Source organism: Manduca sexta, chromosome 17, assembly GCF_014839805.1.
Source record: "Manduca sexta isolate Smith_Timp_Sample1 chromosome 17, JHU_Msex_v1.0, whole genome shotgun sequence".
NCBI lineage: Eukaryota > Metazoa > Arthropoda > Insecta > Lepidoptera > Sphingidae > Manduca > Manduca sexta.
The window spans coordinates 1,978,347-2,002,083 of record NC_051131.1 but is presented as its reverse complement, the minus strand read 5'-3'; the positions used below and the strand labels follow the sequence as shown (position 1 = coordinate 2,002,083).

Here is a 23,737-nt window from a genome sequence, read left to right as displayed (position 1 = left end):
TAAATTTCTATTCGCGGTTAAAAACATTTAGTATAACTGGTGGGTGGTGAGAGGTGGTAGGTGGTCGGTGGTCAGAGCTGGTGATGGTCATCGCATCGGCAGTCATCCGCTGATTGACGGCTGATATTTTTTAGCGGTACATTGACGCGGGCGCTGTTGGCGTCGCGTTACCATTGGTTCTCACTTACGATGACTTTAAATTCGATATTTTTCTGTCATAGATTTTAATTTATATAAATAAAAATCAGTTGCCATATGTAAGAGCATTACTTAAGAACAGCGCGACCGGCTATTCGGACAAGGTATCAAAGAATACTTTTGCAATATCAACGGGAAAAGACGGAATATGGTAGTTTGGGTGGTATTTTTGTTTGAAAATATTTTTTTGTACTCACTAATTTTCGAAATTACTAAATTGATTTTAATTAAAATTTTTGTGCGAGTTTAGTAAGTTCCGTGTTGAATCATATGATAGTTTTGGACCCATTATTTTATAAAGATTCTCATTTATGTAAGTTTCCTCGCGATATTTTCCTTTATCGTAACAAGAATTAGGCTAAGGTAGGCTTCTCAAGTAAACCATCGTAAGATCATATAGTATTTCGGAGATTATATATTTTGTTATGTTTAACACTATGATCAGGTACAGAAGTTATGAAAAAAGAGAGAAATTCATTTAGTACAATGAATTTCAATCGAAATTATTTATTTATTGGTTTTATATCCGCATATTACATCTATATCTATACTATTAAATAAAGCTGAAGAGTTTGTTTGTTTGTTTGTTTGAACGCGCTAATCTCAGGAACTACCGGTCCAAACTGAAAAATTCGAATTCGTTTTACAATAACGATAATGAAGTAAAATGGTGCTACGGACTAATAAGGAAAAGTTAATATAGTTATCAACATCGGAAACTATTCTAAATAATGTAAAAGAAAAAGTAAATAAACCTAAATAACCTCTCTTGCCACGAAAAAAAAACATCACATTGAAAACTTTAATTCAGAAAAACACCTTCCAGTAATAACGAACAACATAATTAAGTTAACTTTTATTCTGTGACTGCAAATAAAAAAACTATAGTAATAACCAATTAATCAAAAACGACAACGCAATGACACAAACTAGTCCAACAGTAGGGGCCATTGATTTCATTCTATCTGAAACGTTATTGAAATTTTGCTGTCCATCGAAAATAGTTAATTTTACCGAGGGTGGCGATGAGGATGAGTGGGGGGTCTAGGGGGTTTGGGGGGTGTACGAAATTCCATAACATGAAATACCGCAGGACGATGTATTAACAATGGTATTGTAACGAAAGGAGTGCAACTAATATTACTATTGACTTAACAGAGATAAACCTAATTAGCAGATGTATATTGGTAAAGATTAAATCTTCATTTTGTGGGTCTGTTTGGTAAGGTACAGTGCCATAACGAAACTGTTAAGCGTCCCATGTGAGCATATATAACATAAAAGGTGTATCAGGAAGCGAATCGCGAATGAAAAGAAAGGACCGATATATCTGCATCGAGCTGGTGTTCAGAAATTGAAATTGAAAATGAAGATTGTAGAAAAGAAAAATGTAATTAAAGGTTGCAAACAAATAGGCTCTAATAATGTTATTACTGGCCATTCTGGAATTCAACACCAATGTCAGTATGACAAGCGCATTATAATTCGATGTTATAAGTAGTGTTGCTCTGGTTATACACAGTAGCTTCTGACCAAAAAGTAAAAGGCTTGCTCGTCCCATTCTTAAGGCGCATGAATTCTAAAATGAATACATAATAAAGTTGGTACTTCATCAAACAAACGTGCAGAAAGAATTAGTCGCCATCTGCAAGAATTGACGCACCTTTGCCAATTAGTTGTAAACATTTCATAGAAATAAGCCAATTTTAATTAACACTTGTATTTAGACCTAGTAATTGTTTTAATATGAACTTTGTATACATCTGTATTATGATGCTATCATACTTGAAAGGAGAGGTTATCTATTCATTGCATTTTTTTTTATGTTCAGTAATAATTTGGCAGATGCGGAGGTACTTCTCAAAATCAAATAAGATTTTAATGATTATTTTTGTGTTGGGTTTAGACATACATGGTACATTGATATGACTCCAACATACTATCATAAAAATATAGTTTGACCCTGAACTTCGGAGATACAGCCGGGAACCCCGTGAAATAAAGTAGGGTGGTGAGAATAATTATTGTTGTATTGAATTGAAAATTGATAAACACTTTTTAACAAAAATAAACTGACTCCAAAAGCCACCGCAAAAAAAATATTTAACTTTTATTAGGTAAAAAAAAAATTAAAACAAGCAATGTATTCTTTTTTTAAGTTTATATTATGCATATTCAATATTTTCCAAATGTGTTAATTTTCTTATGTACGGCGGTCGCTATCCGAGCGGATATATACTTTATAATATATCCGATCCCAATGAAATGTCTAGAATTATAAAATAAATAAGTGTTATAAAATTAACTGTTTCATTAATTACATTTCAGTTAAATGTAATATGCGTAATTCAATGTACTTTTAAGACAACCAAAACATTATTTATGAATTCAGCACTAATTAATTTTGCCATCTGTAAACACTATCAGGTGTGGACAAACCTTTACTAAAGCGACGTACACTTGGATACTAATTGGATGTTTGACGCTGTGACGGTTGTTAATATAAATGCAGTAATTATAATTGCAACAGTACTAATTATAACTATACACTTGTATGTGTCTGTGTTTCGAAAGAATGCGCGTGCGCAGCCGGCGATGATGGCCGAGGAATGAGAAGTGACGGGTTCTATTGAGTGATGTGAAGGCAAAGTAGGTCGTTTGCTAAACTGCTTTATAGCCAGTGATGACCAGAACCTATCACTCGTATCTGACTGTCGGGAATGGCTAATCCTACTGCCAAGCATTTTACCAACACTGATGGTTTAAGGGACCTATTACCGACTAACACTTACAAAGACCATATGATGCCTTAAGCTGTTATCGCAAAAATTCTTAAATGATTATGTTCATAATAGGCAGTAACGTAAGAATTTCAGTTGAATTATAAAACTATTTGTAACACCGTACACAATTAGGTATAAACGATATTTTTTCTGTCCGGTATCGAACCCCGATCGACCGTTGATTGACGGACGGCCCGGGGCACTGATTGGACATAATTACAATGCACATTTTAATATTTGTTTGTTTGATACGAGATGACTTGCATGCGGATGAATACAAATCTGTTAGTATTTAGGTATGCGAGTGCGTCTGGGTGCTGTCTATATCTCCTGTTGAGCTGCGTTCAAGTTTCCATGGTGCAATTGCTATATATATAAAAAGTATTTGGCTTAGTTTTACGACCAAACGCCGGCTGGCCGTTAAAAACTGAGGTATACAGTTAGAGAAATGTAGGAAAGGTCTAGATGACTGACCTGGGAAACGATCTAAGGCTCTTACAGTCTACGTATTAGCTGATACTAGACCAAGGTGACCCAAACGACCCCCAAGATAAATTCTTATAAACAGTATTCTCGCATACAAATTAGATATTGGATTCGCAGAGTGATTTCTCTATGACGGGTTAAGTAAGATACTTTTGGAAATAAAAATCAAGGCCTTAACTCATACGCTATTCAAAAACTAGTTTTCCATTAAGTTATGGTAATCAACATATTTACATATATAATAGTGCCATTAAATTGCGTTATGATTTTAAGACTCATTATTCTAAATTGAAATGACTGAAATATATTTTGACGCTATGTCAATGAAAAATAAAACTGATTTATTTTATCATATTTAATCACATTTAATAATTTGAATTTAGAACTTATTCGTAATAAAAGAAACCGCATATGACGCAACACGATGTATTTAAAAATGAAACATTAATGAGTTGCAATTATGAAAAACATTGTATTGAACAAAAAGCGTTATTAATTCGGCTCGGCGGTCGGCTGATTGATCCGATGATTGATTGACACGTGACGCGCGCACTCGTCTGATGTGGGTCGCCACCACCACCACCACCACCCGCGATCATTGTTTTGTTTTGTATTCGGTATTGATTGCAAAAATTAGACTAGATAGCCAACATTTAACAGGGAATGTTGTACACCAATTGTATTTTTAAGTTAGAGACGAGCAGAGAACTTGCCCGATAGTCAGCGTTATGACATTCCTTGAACTTACTTAGCAAGAAAGACTTTTCAAAATTCGGTCGTCAATACCACACTGGATATTCAGTTTTCAATACACAGTAAGACAAGTGATAAATTACAATAAGTCTTTAGCCGGAATACAATAGTTTGCACGTTGTCCAGACAAAAGCACACACAAAGCCTAGCCAAGCTGATTAAGAAAGAATATTACCATTCGATTTGTATAAAAATTATACTACACTATGTCTACGCTGAATCCAATTGCTATTGCTATACAATTCTTTGACTGTGGGACAAGTACAACTATTTTTGAAAAACGAATTACATGCTATGGCGGTGACGTCATAACATCAAACTATTGAAAGACTCTTTGACAAATGCAACTATTTTTGAAAAACGAATTAAAAACGATGGAGTGATCAACCGCCTCTGATTAACTTCACACTTTTAAAAACTAACGCGATATCATCTTTAAGGAACTCGCGTATTTTATTTGTTTTTATAAGATCTACATAGTTATAAGTATTTTGTATTTAAAACAAAAATAACAATCAACAGAGCTCTATTGCATTCATTACCTCGAGCGAGTACTTAAGTTACTAGTTTTTGATCGCTACTTCGTCCGCGTGACATTATCATCACCGGGCCACAGGACGCGTCCTCTCCAGTATATAGGGCTCCTCCGAAGATTTCCAGGTTTGTGGGAAGTGCGATCAACATCCGCGAAGCTGTTCCCGGATAATCAAATCAAAATATTAAACCTGCCGTTCAGGGACAATTTAGCATTACATTAGCAAAACTTTTATAGAAAGAAAAAAATCTATATTGTATTCGATCATCAGACGAAATCAAATTCGCTTCTTCAACCACAATTCCTCTTACCTAAGTTGCAATAACTTAGCAGAAAGACTACGTAACATTTCACATCCTGTCTTAAGCAAAAAATTGTTTCTAATCCAGCATTCAATGGCTGTGAACAAATTTTTTGTATCGAGACAATGAACTCACAATTCGAGTCATTCGAATGATCTCGATCAATCACTCAACTATTCTTGCATCCACTTACGCTCTGACACGCTAAACAAAGAAATTGAGAGCGAATTTAACAGCGTCAAGTGTTAATGGGTTTACTGAATCGGCTAGTTGATCAGTGCTTTGACAGCAAAGGTTTTATGTGTAACTGGCATTACTGCGCCGGTCACCCTGAGATTGTCTGCGGCTTATTCGCGGTACGAGTACTGAGGGGTTGGAAATACCAGCTAACCAACAAAATTATGATTGGCTGTTTTAGAAATTACTCAGTCCCAGCTAGGTTAGGACGTTGGCAGTGTGATACCTCCATCGCTCGCCAACCACGTAAGGTCGTTGGTTCTGGCACCCGATCTCTCCTCCGGTTATGTCGGATAGGGGTCTTTCCGGACTATGAGAGTTAGAAAGGGAGAGTCTACCAGTGTATATAGCACACACTTGTGCACTATAATTTCTCCTAATCTGGTTGATCCTTGTTAAGATCAATCGTCATGGCCGAAATTCGTCTAAGAGGAATACATGGTTATACTATAAATCTTACAAACCAGTGCAACAACTCGTAAACTATGTAGTAAAAGCAAAGATGTCTGTCTGTCCACAAAATATAGCACCCTCAGGCAAATATTCCAAAATGGCAGGACCCTGAATGTAAAACAATAAGCATATCCCAATCACACACGACAGTAAGTACCAGGCGCGCATCTTTACAAGTCATTAGAGGCGCCACCCCAGACTCCGGGGCGGGAGGGGCGAGAGGGGCGAGAGGGCCGCCCGTTTGTAATTAACTGAGGGCCATAAATTGACCGTAACTGTCATATCATATTGATTTAGTCCCGTGACTCCGTGCGCCTTCAGAGTTTTCCCCCCGAGGGTGGGGAAAAATTAAAATCTGTAGTGATGTACCGGTCTGGGGATCTGTTTTGAGATGTTTCGTGTTTTCATAAGAGTTAAAAATGGATGACATTTTATTTTAGTTTATAGTTATATATTATTTTTAAAATAAATATTTTGTTTAATAAAACGTCTAGACTAGGGTTTGGAAGATGAGTCGTAAAAATGCATTTCATTAATTCAATAACATAATATAAAACTTCAATTTATTATTTTGACGAACTCGTCAATATAAAGCTATGGTCCGTGCCAATTAACATCAATGTTTAAATAGCCACTGTCTTGTAAACTGGTTTTAAAGAGCAACACTAGATTCTTGTCCGCTCTTGCTTAGTAGCTTTTCCAAACAATAGAAGATTTTACCATTAAATTAATTTACATACTGGGAGTATAAACAATGTTCTTTTATATTATTGTTTTATTAATAAAGGTGAAAGCATTACTAGCACTTAAGCCTTGTTCTAAAGCGGCTAGCATATTCGAGTAGCCAGTAATTTAGTAACCGTGTATGGGCACCACATTTATCCAATAGATTAGTGGACTTTTTTAGTTTCTAAATTACTCAACTAAAACAGAGTCAAAACTAGGCTTCAGGGAAATGAGTGTCATGCGTTTTTATAATATTCTATAGTGGAGACGTGTTAATTTTAACACAAACGTTCCATAATGTTTCACTCAATTATTTGCATAACATATTTATTTATATTGTAAATAGTCGCGTCATCAGTAATGGAAACATACTGTCGCTGTCATAGAGAAACTAATGTAATTGTAAATTATATTTTAATACTTATTTAAGGAGACGTACCTTCATATTAGCCGAGCAAATTCTATACTTCAACTTGCCTAATTATGTATGTATTCTTACCTTTTTTCACAACACCAAAATAAATGGGATTTACTGTACTCCACAGAAAGAAAAAAAATGCTTGAATTGAACTGAAAGTGTGTAGGCGATTTGAAGTTTTGAATTTAGTCAATCACTTTTGTAGTTGACTGTACCTGTACGAGGTGGATCATGTTTTAACAGACAGGTGTCACGCTACAGTGATCCATAATCTTCTTTCACCAGTGTTGTAGATTTGCCAATTTTATCAAAACTTTAATCATATTTACATGTATATATCCTCATGCTATTTGCAGTCTAAATGAGACATAAATTCGCAATACGAGCGCAATTTTTTTGTATTCTAAAAACTAAAAATAATTATGCAACATGTAAATATTTTGTAGAACAAGTTTTCCTCAGTCAACGAAAAACTTATTCAATCGCTGGCTCGCTCATTCATTTCTACAAATCTTTCGTTGGCAACATTAATTTGGGCGCGGAATTTTGACAGACAAAACAAACGCCGCGCAAAGTTATCATTCGGATATAGATCGAATTAAAAAAATGAATGACTCACTGTACGATCGGAATAATCATTTTCCCATACGTTCATTCCATATGCAAGTACTTACAATGATCGAATTTGGCCCACGCATACACGCGCATGTCGGCGCGAATGAGCTGTGGACAGAATTATTACGGGGCTGCCACGATTGAGATTGTCAAAACAACGCTAACTAGCGAAATCGAACAACATTTGGCCGGCGGATGATAGAAAACAAACATTTACTTGCCATTCTTAAACACATGATCCGATTCTACAAACATTATTGAACGAATTTACGAGCCATCGAGATCAAAGTCGTATCACAAAAATACGAGTTTCGGATAAAAAATCACCATGCTCCTTATGCATCATGGCGATAGAGTTGAGATTCGGCTGTGGGACGGGCGAGATGATCGCAGATGTGGATGGTTGGCCATATTTTTGTGGTAGGCAACAATTGCGCGCGGCCGGTGTTGCCACGAAGACGTTCTGTTCCTCCCTCGGATTCCCGGTCGCGCTAATTTTGATTGAACATATTTTTTACGTTTCGATTACGCAATATTTTTAGAAACATCGGCAATACGAGGCGATGATTGGTGCACCGCCGCTTGATCAAAGACGGCCTGGATGTGATTTGAGTGTTCCGGCGTCGGAGCAGCGCTAGATAGATTAATTGGTTGTTATGAACACATTAGATCCTTTGTTTAATTTTTTATTACACCACTGGGAAAATAAGTAAAACATATCTCATCGAGCTTAAACGAATCGGCTGTTTGCATTTATTTTTAATTCAATTCAAACATCGATCAGGGATTTCAAATATTATTCTACTCTAAAAAAATTGAACGGAAAATATATCGTAAAATCATCACATTCGTAACGAAATGAACGAATGAATCTCACATTCGGATTGAGCCGTTTCCCGTTCCTTCACATTCGACATTCTCGCTCCAAATGAGATTCTCTGCACCGAGTGTTTTATGAGCCATCTAATAAATTAACATTATTTAATGACTATCAAAATAAGTGTGTCCATGTATGAATAAATCGAATGGTGTTTTTTGTTTGTTTGTTATAATACGCTTGCGCTAACCGAAACTGCTGGAACCATTAATCGACATTTTTGCATATCGTTAATCGATTCAAATCGATAAACTATTATAGTTGGTTGTTTTAGTATTTTTACGACTGTGTAGGTGTAAAGCTGATGAGGGCAAAGATCAATGAATTATGTATCCTGGAAACATTAAAAACAAAAGAAATATTATATTTTTTAATGTGTGCGGTCATCGTGCAAACTTATATTTCTTTTGTTGAATAAAGTAGCTAAATTACGACTAAATTATTTGATAACTAAATGTTTCTGCTAAAATAACAAAAAGGCATCTATTATTAAGTCGATGTTATCAACATTAATTTATAGAGTAGAGCAATTTTTCGATTTTATGGGCTCATATCAGTATAGATATATTTCTCCATATAACAGATATACAAAATAACAGATGACAGTAATTTTTATTTACATAGATTTTCCTGATCTGTACCCAATTACAAATATTGTATTGAATCATATAAGGGAATATTGATCTACGTCCAAATCGGAATAAAAAAGGTAATTTCGTCAAGGTATGTGTTTCGAAGCCCAAGTATGTCGCTTAAAAGCCAATTCAACACCGCAGCGCCAAGTAGGACTGTCGATATTTGATTTAATACATAATAATTACGATGGCTACATCTTGACGAAAATGATAATGAATCATTTCGCGAACGCAAACGTTATAAATCTATCGTGTCAATTAGCCCACTTTATTGCAGTTTTATGTTAATGTAATGGACGTCTTAGGTTCGATGTTCGACGCGTGACGTGTCCAATCACCAATTTCAGGTATTCCCAAATAAAATGTTGTCATACAATTTTCCTGTTTGATTTGTCATATTATACAGCGTGATCCAAAATGTGTGTGTGGAAAATTAAAAGTTTACGTTTACTTCTTAACATAACAATACATGTTACTAGTGTAAACCTACATCATAATTGATTAAGACGCAATATTAAATACGTAAAGTATAGTTAGGAAATTTTTACAAAAAGATTCCGCCATCCAAGCGATACCAAAGCATACAGCACACTTGGTCTAACCCCGTAAGTTGTATTGAACCCCCGCAGTATCTTCAATACTCCGAGCTTGTTGAAATACACACCCACATATCAAGCATTTATCCCCGAAGGGGTATGCAGAGGTGCAACCAGGGCACCCCCTTTTCGCCAAGTTTATACCGTCCAGTGATGTGATAGGTGCGAGCCTATCGTCATCTCGGGCACGAATTCCAGACTCCGGGATGATACTGAACAGATAAACGGAAGTATCACTTTGCCCGACCCGGGATTCCAACCCAGGACCACAAAGCGCTGCCTTACCGCGCATGCAGTACAAATAGACAACTGAGGCAAGGTTTATATACAAAACAAAATAGTAATAATAGAGCTTAATTTTAATTCCATGCAAAACAATTATTCTTAAAATATATAAAAAGATAATATTGTAATGCTTTTCATGTTTGCATGGACCCCTCAGGTAAAAGTCTAAGATAAAGCCAAAGATTTCTATTTTTTCCAGTCGCTTGCAGTGACCATCCATCCTCACAATTTGCTTTTAATTAATTACTGAAGTGCATAAAGTATTAGTATACTTTATTAATATTAAAGTCTTTTTTTTGTTATTTATGTTTTTGCTAAAATTCAATTCTATATACAAATTTTGTTAATATTTTACTATGTGAGAAATAAAACAATATAAAAATAATACTCAGCAAGTGATAAAGTAAAAATTTACATCGACGCCATCTTGTATTTACACCACAATCAAAAATGCAGTGTTAAGCTCAAAATATTCATTATAAAAATGACATTGCATACAAAAAACCTGTTTCACATACCAGCAATAATGCGAATAAAAATAAATATTACTTAACCATTGGAAATAAATATGGCGGATGATTTATGTCGGTATTGACATTGGGTGCGCGCGCGCAGGACGCCATCTTGGCCGCTAATTGCCGCTCTGTCGTTAAATCAGTCACACAGACGGATGGACGGGCGGATATTTGTTTTTTCGGTAACAAATTGACAAATTGTATTGTCTGTACATCCTTGACATCAAAGACATATGCTCTATGAACAAACGTCTTGGACATTTGATTCAATGAATGGAGACTAGACTTTTAAATACAATTTCATCAAAATCTATAAGTTTTGATGAGTGTCCATTAATCAAATTATAATCAGTTTTATAATAACAATTAGTGGTAACAATTAAAGTGAGTATGTAAGTAATTTTAAACATATTACTGGACTTACAACGGAATCAATTGGTTTTCACATTAGGTCAGCCCACTCATATGTATAGGTACTAAATTGGCAAATTCAGAAAGAAAAGGAAAGTGATACATATAAATATTGCATTTAATGGTCATAAGTATGTGCTTGTTAAAGTTTTGTTATTGTTCTAGTAAAATTATTTTTTACCCTTTTTACGTTACAACAATCTTCCTGCCTATTTAGCTACATATGAAGTTCCCTAGATTTTTAGTTTGAATTTGAAAAGGGTCGGATATTTTATCCAAGGTGGTAATTTTCAATTTCCATCGCCTTCACATACCAGTAAGATCCAATTTAACATCTACCCCAACTAATAAAATAATACATAAAATATATAGTTTGAACGGAAATTAATACTCTTTGCAAGTACACCTGCGTAATTACTTAATATTAGTCTCCGATAATTACTTCGTCAATATTTTATGTACTGCCGGAACACTTCAGCGTTGCGTGCTGACATTTAGCGATATATCCCAGTTAACGAAATTGACTATAAATTTAATTTATACAATAGTCAATTTTATAGATCTTAAAAAGTTAATATCGGCTGTCGAATCGATAAACAATTTTTTAAATCGGTTAATCCGTACTAATCTTATTGATATTATAAATTCGAACTCATTCATACTTTCAGTTAGACCACTGGATTTTGATTTTGATGACATTTGGTGTTGAGTGAGCTTAATATTCAAGAAAGGACATAAGTTACTTTTAAAAATATTTGTTACAAAATATCTTTGGGTAGAAACTACAACTAAAACCTAGTAACAAAATCAATATGTTATAATTAGGCTATCTCGATATGACAATTGGATGAAAATTCGAATTGTAAAAAATATTTTAACGTTGGATAGTTCCATTAAAGGCTATAGGCTATATAACAGCACGCTATAAAATGACGAAGTTCTGAGGTAAAAAACGAAAAAATACACTGCAAATTAAGAACCTACTCTTTTTTTAAATCCATTAAAAATATTATTAATTGTTTCTTTGTTACAAAAACCAAATATTGAGAAATAAAATTTAGATAAATAGTGAATATCTATCTAATAATAGCTTAACTGTACAACCGCCTTTCAGGTCATTTGATGCATAAATTATGAATTTAAATAATAGAAAAAATATTTTATATCATTTTTATCTATAAAATATTTTACTACCATGTTATCTATTATCAAAATTTACTTAATGTTCTTTAAAAAGGATAACATTGTTTTTATATCTCTATATATTTTTCAAAGGTACAGAAGTCTGTTTTGTCATTTCACTTTTATCAATTCCACGTATTATTTGAATCATATATTTTGTCGTCTTTTCCAAAGAACTTGCAGACAATGTGAACAAATATTTAACTCAGTATTTCACTTTTATGGACTTACATTAACTATAGTTTAATTCATGTGCATTTTAATTCCCTTTGTTCTGTGTACATTTATTTTATTTATCCAAATCCTACACAATTTATTCCACATCAGGGGCCTTATTCTCTATCCCGCACGTTATTTTGACAGTGCATAACAAGCACGTAACACAACGCGTCATGTTTAGGACCATAGAAATTTGGCTTACAGAATACCATTTCACGCACATTTCTTGAAGATAACATGACACGGCCGCGTTACGTGTTTACACTATCATACAGAATAAGGGCCCAGTTTATTTACTATACATTTTATTGAAAACTTAGGTATTATTTTTCTCTTTGTGATTCAAATTTGATACGAGGAACTTTTACTTCGAAGGTAGTAGTCAAGAGTATAGATCAAATATGTCTGCGATTTATTAGTGTAAGGTTATGAAGTTTTTTGTTTATTTTTTATATACCTCTAAATGTTTGACTAGACCGTCTAGAAATAGTAATAACAACTTCCAGATCTTTGTATACAACAGGCCGGTTTCAGGCGAGGGATAACCATCTCTGGTCAGTCGAATCTCTATCTGGACTCTACTCTACTGTGATTACCATCACGTGCAGTAGGATCTTTCAATTTCTTTGTTCATTGGATTTGGATAAGAAATGCAACCTGTCAGCGCGGGCAGGCGTAATACCGGGTGAGTGAAGACGGCCTAGACAAGTAATAAATACCATTGGCATACAAGAAAACTATATAGAAGTGGTACCTTTTCGTATGATAACTAATGGAGTTCACTTACCATCAGGACAAGCTCTTTTACTCGTCTATATAAAAAACGTCTCCAAAGTATCCACACCACATCGCATAATAACCTTACTTCGGTTGAGTTCATTTGTCGCATGTGACACCGCTATAAATAACATAACATAAAGTTGTCAAAAAGTCCTTTACGCACATGTCGCGGCATATGCCGGCTTACAATTTTATATCGATAATGTTGGAATTGTACGAATTCCTGCAGCAGGTGGGTCGACAACTTCCCGCATAGTTGCAGGTTATTAGTTTAGCGCAAAAATATCTACACATATTGTAATATAAATTTTTCTTTACAAAAAAAATTGGTGGCGCGAATTTTAATGTCTTTTTTTGTTTCCCCGGGATGAATATGTTTTCTCAGTCTCAGTCGTGTTGCATTGAATCCATGTATTTTTCGAATTAAGTAGTCTATCTAGATCTCTATGTATCACATTTGATCAAAAAAAGGAGTATTGAGAGTTCATTTTTAATAAACATTAAAACATATAACGTGATTTTAAAAAAAATTGGTAATTTTTGACAGTGATACTTTGTAAACAAAATTCTATTGAGATTAATGAGATCTCAATACAATTTTATTTGTTTTGCTTGATCAAAGTTGTCATTAGTTTGTGCGGTTTGCTTCTACAGAGCTGAGACGCTCGACTGTTTTTAACTTCCAAAAAAGGAGGAGATTCCAAATTAATGTTTGATTTTGTTTTTTTGTAATTATAATTATTATTCCACTTTACTTTTTTTTACATTTTCATATACATCTTAAAAATAAATGCTTAAAAAATAATTTACGATGACGAGCACCAAACCCAAACCAAACTATAATATAATTATTGTTACGTTATAGTAATAGCTATATCTTCTAACCAACACATCTAACATCCTTAATTTTAATATAACAAAGTTTTTATCCTCATAGCTTAGGTTTATAATGTAGCAGTCGCAGGTTCAATCACGTGTTTGGTATCGAGGTCTTTACTGATACTCCTGTTGGATTAATGATCATGTTATACCTCGTACCGTGTATATTATAAATTATAATGTGTACTGGTAAGACCACTCTAAGAAAGGCGCTCCTCTCTTGGAGTGATTTTCACCTCTCTTGGACTGCGAGGAAGAATAAAAATATTAAAACTATGAATGAAACGACTCATGTTTCAGCTAGAATTATAATTTAACCTAGATATTTTTGTTAAGAACAATATTCACTGTCCTATAACAACTCATGAACTAATGTCATAGAGGTTTGATTTATTTAAATTTTTGTAATGGATAAACTAATAATTAGGTACTACGAATTTAGAAAATTCTATATTACCACTAACAACTACTTTGTATACCGAGTATGTGTGTTAATACGGGAGGTGCCGTGAGACAAAGCTACTCAAAACTAGGTATAGCTTGACAAGGTAAAGAAAAAACTTCAGCATGTGGTAAAATATGGGTTTAATTTCTTGTACTGACAACGTTTTTGAAACGATAAAGCAAAAGTAGCGTTTCCAAAACAGATTTTTTATTGTCCTAGTCAGGCTGTACCTGTATATTTTGCAACGTTATTTATTGATTTACAACTGAACGAGAAGACACGCAATCAGAACGTGATAAGCATCACTTCTACCCATCCAATCGAACTTCACATACAAAGTACCGTGGCTCTGCCCGCAATCCCATTTTCGCGAGTTTATAAGACAAACTCTGATAAGTAATAATACTTTATGTATGTGAAGATCATGATAAAGTATTTTTTACATAACGCTACAAAATAAAACAACATATTCATCTCTACCTCTGCGAACATAGTACTAAAAATCATTAATGAATAATGAATTTCGCCTATAATCCCGCTTTACTTTCAGATTTTTTGAACATTTTGTAATTTAGTGCGAATATAATGTGTGTATATCTGACTGAAAGCGTGATGTCACTCCAAAAAATTCTCTTCGCGTAATAGGTAATAGAGACCTTGGGCATGTAAAATTAAATTATTTTTTATTTATATTTATTTTGTATGAAACTTATATTTTTTTATTTAAAATCTATGATTGATTGATTGATTACAATTACCTTTGGTGAAGTGTTATGTTCAAGAAGACAAAGGTATGGTTTGGTTTATTAATGCAATGATAAGTTGACTCTACATAATATAATGTAAACTGAGGGGTTCTTATTTATCTAATTCTAAATGGATTTTGGATTCCATTTTCACTATAATATGGAGTAATGAATAGATAATGATTTATTGTAATCTATTTTCAGACGACCCAAAGACGAGGGCAAGAAAAGCTGTGTGTTCGATTACACAAAAAAACGTGACCAGCAAATTTGCGATTGTCGCTTTTATGGTTATAATCTTGAAACAGGGTTTATATTAGAATTAGGCTTCGCCCGCGTAAAGGAGTTTTCCGGGATAAAAGTCCCGCTATATATTATCCCGGAATAGAAAATAGCCTACAACCTTCCCAGGGTCTTAAACTATCTCCATACCAAATTTCATAAAAATCCGTTCAGTGGATTTTGGGAAATCAATACATACAAAGAGATAGAAAAGGGGCTTTGTTTTATAATATGTATAGATTATACTTTATATGTCAAGTGTACCTAAATATGTTATTCTTATATATAATCTAGGTGGTTTCTATTGGCGTGTGATGTGCAGAATAACAGCGCATCGCTAGAATACTTCTATTTATTCTTTGATATTCAAACTATCCAAACATTAGGGTTGTTTCTCTTTCGAATTTTCATTATAGATCCATAGAAAATAAACTTAAGGTGTAATAAATTCATTAAGTATTTAAAGAAATACGTAACATATTGAGTTTTCATTATAATAAGATGAATAAACCATAGTAATATCATTTGATTTGTTTTGTGGTAGCACACGATAATTAAAAAAAACACTATATACTGAGCCAAACCTATTGTCAAAACTGAATTTCATAACAAATTACTTCATTTTAATTTGTTGGCATTTGTATAATAATATATTCTGTGTTCATTTTTGTATTTTTAAATTAATGTAATTGTTGCAAACCGTTTTAATTAAGTCAAACAAATAAATAAATTGATATTTATAGTAGTATTTTAATTTAGTTTTCTACGCGTGAAAGCTTGTAATTGGCATATAGTTATTTATTATTGTAAAATTAGCCGAATATCTGCGAAAACCTCAAAATAAATTAAAAATAACACTATAATCCGAATACCCAACATAATTCTAATTAAACATATTTTCTTTTACTGCATCAGCGTGATTAGATGTAGCTTTATTGACATAGAACTTATCAACGGTACTTAAGGACGAGTTTCCAAAAATAAATATTCGCGGCGAAACATAACTCGACTACTTTTTTCGTAATTATTCGAGTAATATTGTAATACAGTAAATTAATAAATAATATTATTTGAATTAAATATTGAAGATGAAAGGATAATCACGATAGTTGGTAATTAACGTAGAATAGTTTTAATTATAAATACACAATTAATACTTATTAGTTACATTCTTGATTAACGGCATTATAATATTGAATTAATGGGAAATTGTTGAAATTAAAAAGGCCAAAGAGCAAAATTTCGGAGAGTGGTGTGGAGGTCTTCTTTTAAAGTTTGTATAGGTTTATGTCATTGTGTCCATATAATTGAATATTAAAAATACTGTGACTCTTGCGTTGACCTAACATTATATTATTTGCGCCTAAATGTGCGACTTTTGCATTGACCTAACACGATATTATTAAAATACTTTTCACAAGCTACGCCCACAACTTCGTCTGCATGGACTTAGATCTATTCGAGTCTGGAAGTTTAAAGTTAATTGCAAATATTAATACGATGGCAATTTGATTGATTAAACATTTCGCCTAATTACTGGACTATAATTAAACTTTAATTAATGCTTTACAAATCTATTTTACTATGAAGATAGGCTTACACTGTGAAATGAAAATTGCATAATGGACCGTGAGATAGGTATACACGTTACACCTGAGCCTAACCTGGAGAAAAACCAGCGTGAGCTTATGTGATGACTTAGCCAATTTAGATAAATTTTGATGGGATGTTTTAGTGTCTAATTTAAAGGCTAACTAAGAGTGTAAGATATTGCATTAAATGTGTATGTTATGGTACCTTTTAAATAAATCTATATCATTTGCCAACCAGCGATTTGCTGTGGCCTAAACAAGTATTAAAAAAGCAAATAAATAACTAAATAATTAGTAATAGTAGAAATACTTTTTATAAATTGCAAAAAATTTAACACTGAATGCATGTAATGGAAAAACGGAACATAATTAATTAATTTACATTAGAAATTCGAATTTCGAATACTATTTTTTTTAATCATGTATAAGTATTATAATACCTAATTACTGAAATCGTTACATATTGAAAATTACTTTTTGTAAGAACATGCCTATAATTTGTAGTTTTTAAAATGTATAAAACGGAATGGCGAATATACCTAATTATTGGAAAAACTATAATAATGTACAACATAATGTTTCGAAATACATAATGTATATTAAGCAATTAAAAAAACTTACGCGCAATTCTATCCGAATATAAAAAGGTATGCTATAAGTTTTAACTCTTATCAGCCTTTCAAACGTTGCTTTATAATTGATAAATATTAAAAATGGAAAGCACATGTTATTTATCTTACAAACCTATCTACGTAGACATGTATTTATAGCTATGGAAATTTAATAAATGAAAATGTACCTAAGTTCTCAGTTTTAAAAGCATTGTTATTATTTATAATTTAAAACGTATTGATTGATTATAAATATTGATAAATAACCTTATATTTACGATTATCATAAAATATCAATTCCATACATGTTTTCAAAAACAAAAGCGTAAAAATACTAGCATTTAAAATTCATAAACCGTTATAATTGTAAAAATGAAACAGTATGTATGTACCTACTTTAAAATTGTAATTAAAAATCTATTTATAAAAAATACTAAACTTTAAAATAAATTCGCATTCGATTTTCAAAAAGCATGTTGCAATGTTTATAGCTTGGCGGCGCCCCTCGTCGCCCCGCCCCTGGCTGCCCTCGCCCCGCGGCGCCCCGCGCGCTGCACACTGGCGGCCGCGGTCGCCGCGCGCGCGACTCCCGACCGCTTGCCACCGCGCATCGATGCAACACTCGCCAAAGAATAAAGATGGCCGACCCATACAGTATACACACGGCATTCATACACACCGTGCTAAATCATTTGACGTTTTTTTTCGATCGGCGATGTAGGCCTAATGGACATTTTGTGAAAAATAGCAGTCTATCCAACAATATTTTGGTGTCACTCCTGATGCAACTATAGTTAACAAATGTGTTAAATTAAAATAAATTCAAAAATATTTAGTATTTTTATTGCTGATAAATTATTTTTTTCATACCGTCTGCATTTCATATTTTCATAACTTTGTCTTGATTTTGCAAAATACGAAGAAGAAATCGTTTACATAGTCCTATGTGAAAATGTATCGTATAGAAATTAGTCAAGTGAGGCCTAAACTGAAAGGCAATCAAAGTTTAATGTTTTTTCATATAGGAAATTGCACTTTATGCAATGGATAATGTTTGTAAAACATAAGTAATGTCGGCAAATTACTTTTATCCCCATGTTTTCTGGAGTAGGGTAGAATTCATTCAATGTTTACTAGGTATCGTGGTGCAGTGATTCATTCGCGAGTGTTTCAGGAGCGCTCGCGAGCGACCAGAGCACCGCCGCGGGCCGCCGCCGCATCCTCACTGCCCGTAAACAGACAGTTTCCAAACTTTTCCCAGACAAACACGCGACACGAACTCGGTGGCCCACACCTAAACTGTTCAAAACTCCGTTCCCGTGTCGGGCACACGAACACCGACAGGTGACACTCTACAAACAAACGTGTGGACGAGTTAAAAAGCCATAAAAATTCTATAAACACACACGATCGGGGCTTTTGTCACGTATCTCGGTAAAATATGCTCACCTTCCAGGCCCTATGAATATTATAATGTTGACAGCCGGGCTGGCGGTGGCGGCCCGCGCTGCAGCGGCGTCTCCAGCGGTGTCCGACCACCTGAGCAAGCAACTGCCGTCTCACCGGGTACTGTATCCTTTGTTTCCCAACTTGTGTTTGTTTTCTGCATACGTGAAACGAATACTTGAGCACATCAAACAGCACGCGCGAAGTAGAACCTCATTCCAATCCATCAATGGGCAACTTAAACAAATCTCGCGTGTTTGAACAGATGCGCACCGCGAGGGCGGCCGCTGTCGCTCCCGGTCACTGGTCACAAACTGGCACTAAGTTGTCGGGACGTAGTTTGGCACAACACGTGAACACGTCGCGTAAAGACGCACGAGCGCGGGCGCGGTGCGGTCGCGTCGCGGGCCGCGGCCGGAGTGACGCGCCGGCCGCCCGCCAGCCGCCCGCGCGACGCCAGCGCCCGCGCGGCCGCCGCTAGAACTAGCCGAGCATGCCCGCCGCCCGACTGGCCCGACGCCGCGCGATACCAACTTGCATCCAGCGCCGTGCACCGGCTGCATCGACTGCAGCGGCGTGCGGCGTACAGCGCACCGCATGGGTTTCGTAATGTTTTTGTCTATGTGCTCAACAATAACTTATTCAATTTTAATTTTTTTCTGGCTTTCATGTCTATTGAGATTATTAGTTATTGTCAAAAAAAATATTATAACTATGATTTAAATAAAACTAAAATAATGAATCTCATACTTGTCTTAAAATGTTGTAAAATATAACCCTACCCGACCATACCGCAACAATTCATACGTGAGTTGTCATTAACTCAGAAAGTCATGCAACCTAAGTGTCATAAAATAGTCCAAACATTTTAAAATGTTGCGAGTATTGTCAAAACACGGGTGAAGCGCGCGCCGCCCGCGCCCGGTGACGTGACCTTGCAGTTGGCGGTGCGCGGCGGTGCGGCGGTGCGCGGCGGAGTGCGGCGGTGCGGCGGCGGGGCGAGCGTGCACGCTGCACCGCGCGCGTCTCGCTCGCTCCGCCGCCGCCGCCCCGCTCCGCCGCGGCCGCCCCGCGCGACGGGCGGCGTCACGCGGCCCCGCCCCCCGCCCACCGCGCTACACCCGCTTTTTACCTTTTTTCCCGCGTCGGTAATTCACTTTCGTTCCGATTGTTGTTTGTACCTACGTTTTGACGATTCCAAATATGAAATTAAATATTATTAATTTGAAATACATAATAATTATGATTATATTTCAATATTCGTTTTGCAGTAAACAACACGCTTTGTGTTTCTATAGGTAAGGATTCCTTTGAGGCTTAATAAAATTAAAAATATTTATAAATTAATATTTATTTGTATTTGTTAAACAACAATAAAAAAAATAATGTAAATTTTATTTCATAAACAGGATTTGTATGTAGGGTTTTATTTAAAACAATTGTATAACAAGTTCTGTTACGAGTCGTTGATTTTTATTGTTTCATTAAGTTTTTGTAATCATTTTATTTACAACTTTAACAAAGTAGATTATTTTTTATTATTGACCAAATAGATATAACAAATTAATTTTAAAAATACATACGTAATAATTTCTATTTAAAATTATACCTACTTTGTAATGCACTCACACAGAGGCATCAGTATGTACCTTTATGATAGGTGCTTACATATGTCTCTACAATTGAAAATACCTGTAAAAATATAAACATAGATATAAGTATAGGCATACATTGAATAGATACCCACCGAGATTTACAGAATTTAAAGAGATTTTATAATTCATAAAAATATAATTTATTTTCAATATTCGTGCCTACTTCCTACGCTACTTCAAAGAAACTTGTTCAATCACATATAGGGATTTCTTATTACATTTTGCAGTAGGTATTTGCCATATTACTGCCTCTCAAAACTACATCAGAATCAATTGGGCCGCACTCACATCGCAGTCATAAAATGCATTCACTCAATACAGTATTGAGTATTAAGTCGACTTCCAGGCAACAATGTGGTGAAACGGGATTAGGCATCCAGGACAACAGGATAAAAAAAAATCTCTTATTTTTTTTTTACAGTGGACAAAAATGAAATACCTTGTTACAGTATTGTAAGTGGTCATCAGTTATTACCCTACTGTTTGAAAAGGACCCAACCACCAACCTTCCATAGATCTGATCATAGGTAGATTCCATAAATAAATAAATGAAAAAAAAATTTGCTTATAACTTATTACGGGATCACATTCGAATACATACCTATTACAAAAGTCCAGGTGAACGTGTGTAACGGATCTATAAGGGCAGGCATAGATTGCTTTTTTCAAAATCCCTAAATGTTTAACCTTTTTTATGAATAGCAATAGCACATTGACAAGCGGTCTAATAACCCATCTGATGGCAAAGATTCACAGTTATCCACGACTTTTAACAACCCTGCACACTATATAGTGAAACCGTGGTAAATATAATTAAAATGAATTTTACTTTAGTTCAACCTTGGAGACGAACACCGGATTCGCTTGATGAAAACCATCTCGACCAGTTATAAACACCCACAATTACAGAATAATCATAGATACATAGCACTTACAGAAAAGGGCTTATAGGAAAGGAAGGAGAGTTTATCGATCTTAAGGAATCTATCGCCAAAAATACGAAACATATCAGTTTTCTGTGGATTTCTTTCCCGTAGGATTTCTGTGCGACAATAGTACGATCCAAAGCGAGCAAGCATATTCGTGCTGTAGAAAAATATGTGTTCAACATAGCTCTACCATTTCTATTGCGCAGAACCACACAGACCACAATCGAAAGCAGTTAACAGTCCCCTACACTAAGTCGCCATTGCCCAAAGATCATTGACATCTTAATCGCGAGTGCGATTTGGATTCGGCACCAATCGGAGCAGCATAAATCCGCATCTTATCAGTCACCGGGCGAGCGGCGACTGTCATAAACTGCACAGTTTACGGACAGAGGCTGGACATAAGGCGCAACGTATACTCTCAAGCCGACATTCGGATTGGGTGACAAGTGTGGCTTGGTCGACTTTTAGTGTTAGCGGTGCGTATGCGCATATGATCCTTAATTCTATGAAAAAGAACAAGTAAAAGTTTTCCACCTTAACAAGCATAATAATGTTTTTATACGGTCCAGACAAAGAGATCCCACTACAACTGATTAAGTGGAATAGAATGTCACCTGATTGGAGATGATTACCCCTCGTCAGTCGACAAAATTATGTCGATCTATTTGAAATCGGATATGATTTTTTCTACTGATTACAGGAATCGATACATTTTTACACCTTATAGGATGGCGATAAATGGACACATGGAAAAAATCCGGTCACAGTAACTCACTCCTAATGGCGTTCCGGGATCAGCTGGTGTTTATCCAGAAAGACAACCCAACTCCTTCCCAGTGCCAGGGGAAAAAAATTAAGAAAATCGTATAAATTAATTAACTAAACAATCTCTTATTGGGTCCGGATTTTCAGTTTCAAGTAAATTTTAATTTGTCAGTAATCTTATTAAGCAGCCGATGTAGTATGTACTTATTTTTATTACCATTTATTTGGGAACGCAGATTATAGTGTTTTGTATTTGGTCGGCTTATACAGTTATGTGACGAATAGCATTTACACAGAAGTTGTGAAAGGGGCCCTTAGTGACATTACAAGTCAAGAACTAAACTCATCATAATTCATTCAACACGTATATTCCCCGCGAAATCACAAATGACTCAACTATTTCTTTACATACAATATACAAGCCTTAAGTCTCCTGCGCATCGAGTGAGCGGGAGGCCTTAATAAACCCTTATTACAATAAGTTTGAATTCCCACAGGTGGGCATAAGATGCGTAGTTTATGGGTCCCGCTGACGGCAGATTTATCCCATTCCGCAGTTAATCGGTTAGGGCCTGACGGGTCGTTGGCATTTGGCGACTGTGTCCCGTCAGGTACGTTCTTATTTTTATAAACAAATATTGTACCACATTGGTTATTAGAAGAAGCTCTTATAGTTGAATATTTATTTGTTCGATTTTTTGTATACGTGCGCGCCAAAGTGGCTCCACTGCACCTGATGGTGTGGTGAGGTCCAATAGAATGTCGAGATGTATAAAATATTTTATATCCGGATAGCGACCACTGTACACAGACTAAAACTGGCCATGGTGTCCCACGTAAGTGTGTGGCGTTCTGGATTCAACCTGTGTATATCCGGTTTCAATAGGCCGGCATAATTGTATCGACTGCCGAGGGTAATCACCTCTCGTCAGTTGACATTGTATATGACCCCACTCCACGTACCATCAGGTGCGATAGGGGTCAATTTGCGGTACACATGAAAAGGGTCGATGCAAAGTAATAATTATATTTGCTAGAGTTTCCTTAAAAGGGATACAACACTTAACTAAAACTTAGTCTACAGTGTATCTGTTTAATAACAATACAGGAGTAAAGTTTGCAGTTAAATTCAATTTTAGACAAAACATGATCACCAGTTTATAATCTTAAAAACGTCAGTCGGACAATTTAGATACCTATGGTAGAACTAAGAACCTCATAGTCCACTCGGCAATTATTTTTTAACATAAAATATAACAATTTTCAATTCGAAAACACGTACACAAACGTTAATGTCAACCTACAAACACAAAACAACACAATCCATCAAAATCATCTCAGGATGAGAAACAACCTGCCCACCAATTGTAAACTCTAT

The 23,737-nt window shown here is 35.1% G+C and overlaps 1 long non-coding RNA gene across 1 annotated transcript in view; it reads right to left on the bottom strand.

The window, feature by feature from the left end:
- Positions 1–19,453, bottom strand: part of LOC115451017 — a 62,237-nt gene extending 42,784 nt beyond the window's left edge. Inside the window, exon 1 of the long non-coding RNA XR_003939333.2 lies at positions 19,011–19,453. This is a non-coding gene — a long non-coding RNA (uncharacterized LOC115451017). The remainder of the gene's footprint in view (positions 1–19,010) is intronic.
- Positions 19,454–23,737: the final 4,284 nt, after the last annotated feature.